Source organism: Miscanthus floridulus, chromosome 1 (genome assembly GCF_019320115.1).
Source record: "Miscanthus floridulus cultivar M001 chromosome 1, ASM1932011v1, whole genome shotgun sequence".
NCBI classification, from domain to species: Eukaryota; Viridiplantae; Streptophyta; class Magnoliopsida; order Poales; family Poaceae; genus Miscanthus; species Miscanthus floridulus.
This window is the reverse complement of record NC_089580.1, coordinates 161,545,487-161,548,925: the sequence shown is the minus strand read 5'-3', so window position 1 is coordinate 161,548,925 and position 3,439 is coordinate 161,545,487.

The following is a 3,439-nucleotide window of genomic DNA, read 5'->3' as shown; positions in this document are numbered from 1 at the left end:
GTTTTTTTTTTCTCCATTGAACGTATTAAAAAAATCTTGATCCATACTATTAGTTTGTTTAGAACCGCTCTAATCGGAACCTCAAAGAAAAAAAAAGCATAAACATAGGTAGGCTATGTAGGCAGAGTTCGAAAGCAATTTACCTTTCTAAAGATCAGTCAGTGCTTTGAACTCGCAATCGTTCCTTGAATCTGAAATGTGAGAACGGAAAATGGCAAAGAAATCTCCAGAGGGTGAATTGTGTCTTTTCATGGGCACCTATAAAAAGCAGCATTGTAAATTAAATATGCAAATAAAGGAAGTCACACAAACGAAGAATTCTCAAGTCCTTCCTTGTTACGCTACATGTGAAAGATGCAAAGGAACATTAGGAGTAATTCCTTCCTTCAAAATGGGTCTTTCTAATTAAGTTTAAATAAATCTTTTCTTATGAAGTGCATTTAATTTCTAAGGGAAAACTTGAACAGTTGAAGCGAACCGGTAGTATAGTACATAGCAGTATATGTATAGCCTGTTCGTTTGGATGGGCTGGTTTGTGTGAGAGAAAAATATTATTCCGGTTAAAAATTTACGATCGTTTACGATAGTTTCACTCCAGCCGAACAGGCTAGTAATCCGTAATTAAACTCCAAACGTGGTGATGACTTGAGAGGTGCAGCTGGACTCGCTGGAGGCACTCAGCGCTGGTGAGTGGTCACGCACGTACGTATTATGGGTAACTAATCTGCTAACGGCAAAAGCAATTCCTCTTCCTCTGGCATCGTTCGCTGGGTTGATAAGCCACGATTAAAATTGTTGTAAGAGAAAAATATTGTTTTAGCTAAAAAAACAAGCTAAAAAGAGTTTAGCGCTTTCTGGCCACGTGGCAAACTGGCATATATGGGCGCCAACAGGAACGGCACGGCGGTATGCCTCCATGTCCCAAAGTCCAGAGACTGTTCCAGGAAACATTCAAGGCTGCTGGCTGCTGCCGCCCAATTTCACTCTGACCAACGATGGTCCTCTTTAAAAATGTTTGAATCCGGTTCTCGCTTACTGTACGCTGTTACGCAGAAACCTAACAAGACCGGTGCAGTTTTGGACTAGGAGCATATCTTTTCTCGTGCAAATTAAAGATAGAAGGAAATACGCGCGTCTTAGTTTTATGCCATCATCTGCAGTTTGCTCTCTCGTGTACTCTACTGTTTGCTATGACAGCGGGTTTTGTCCTCTTATAACTGGCGGATGGCCGTGCTAAGCTAAGACTGTGCCTAAGCAGGGTCAATTTCTTATAAGCAGTCGACCTGACTGCGCCACCTCAATCCATACCTAATGTCGTTTATCCTGACCGCGGAACAGCTGCACAAGCGGGCGAGAGGTCAGTTTTAACAAAGACTAATGAATCAAAAGGTGCTTTTCAGATAAGCAAAGACTCGAGACCCAATAAAGGAGGCGATGCGATGCATACTTATTATATACTATGGCACAAAAATTTGGCCACGGCTCTAACGGAAAAGGCCACATTTTAATTTCCAAAGGCTATTACATGTTCGTTGAATGAGTTTGGCGCCATCGTACACATCCGAGCTCGGCCGTCTGCTTCGTGGTTTGACGTTTGGCCTTTAGCTCGTGCCGGCACGGCAGGCACCGTGGTATTTCGATTTCTCCACGAGCATCATTACTGGCACCCATATATACAAAAGGCACCAAAACTTGTTAGGCTATCTTGAACGACACCACTTAAAATATAAGATTCATTTATCTTTTAGATAATGTTACAGACAAAAGGTTCAATACATATTCGGCATATTCTTCAACAACAAAACAGAAAAGAGAATCCTTTTTGTAAATGGGTTTCCAGGAGAGACGATGCTCATATTTTGGTTGTGCCTCTCAGACAACTCAAAATAGGTCTCCCGTATAGATACTCTGTTGAAAACTGATTTTAGATCTCTTGTTACTTATTTTGAATTTAGATGTCCATACGGGTTTCTCCTTACAGAGAGTCTTACTACCGGTCCGTCGTCTTATTGGTAATGTTATAATTTTCTCCCATAAGATAGGCAATAAGTACAATAAATGGCATGCTATTTCAAGCTTTCTTTAAGCAGGGGCGGACACAGCGGTGGGGCGGGGGGCTCAAGCCTCTACCCATTTCACAGCAGTGGAACCCCTGTGGAGCCTCTATGAATTTTTAGACAAAATTCTATAGTGTAGGGGAGCTGAGACTTAAGATCGAACAACAGTGTTGTTCAGCTTCCCTTAAAATATTTTCTGGGTCCGCCGCTGTCTTTAAGTGATTCCAATGTTAGGTTCCAGTGCCTCTCATGCCAGCGCAATATTTTTTTAATCCCTACTTGGCTTCTCTTTCATTCCGCCTATTTATATTTATTATATTATATATCTTTATGTACTGACCATTTCCTTAAGTTTACGAAAACATCAACATATTGAGTCCATTAATTATCCTTATAAAAAGTTGATTTATCAAAATTGTGTGGTCAGAAGGTTTTGAGTGTGTGAACGGGTATCTCCGGCAGCGGCTGAATGCATACTCTATGTCATGCAGTGTAAGCTGATGGGATGACACACGTAGGCAGGGCCCAATCATACACTTTTTTCTAGCCCCGGGTCTCTTGGCCCCCAGTTGCTAATCGTGTACTAGTTCATTGTGGCCACACCCGGGCCGCGGCGCCATAATTTATTCAGGGGTGTTTCGATACGGTGCCTCAAAATTTAGAAGGTATCATACGACGATATCGTACAGGGTGTACGAATACTAATAAAAAAGTATGAATTAATTAGATTTAAAAGATTCGTCTTACAAATTAGTCACAAGATATGTAATTAATTTATATTTAATACTTCATACATATGTCAAACATTCAATGGAACAGCAATTAAAATTTAGAAGGAGAAATAAAACACCCCCTTACTCCATATAAGGCCACGTTTAGTTGGGCGCCGAATCGGCGTCGCCGTGTTTTCAACGGTACTGTAGGTATAGTACCGTTTTGTTTTTATTTAGTAATAATTGTCCAATCGTTGTCTAATTAGACTCAAAACGTTCGTCTTGCAAAGTACAACCAAACTGTGTAATTAGTTTTTAATTTCCTCAACATTTAGTACTCCATGCATGTACCGCAAGTTTGATGTGACGGGGAATCTTCTTTTTGCATAGTGCCAAATTCTGAAATTGGGAGGAACTAAACATGCCCTAACCAACTATATTACGCATTTATAGCGACCGACATAATCAGCCTGTTCGCAGCCAGCCCAAACCAGCCAGCCAATAGTATTTTTCTCTCATAATAAACTAGCAACAACCAGTTCAAACCAGCCCAAAAACCGATCAGCGAACATGCCAAATATATATATATGGCTCCGAATGCGTAGTATAGTTGGTTACATGGAGTATGCAAGTCAACGAATAAGCCAAGATCTGAAGAAGAATGCGTTG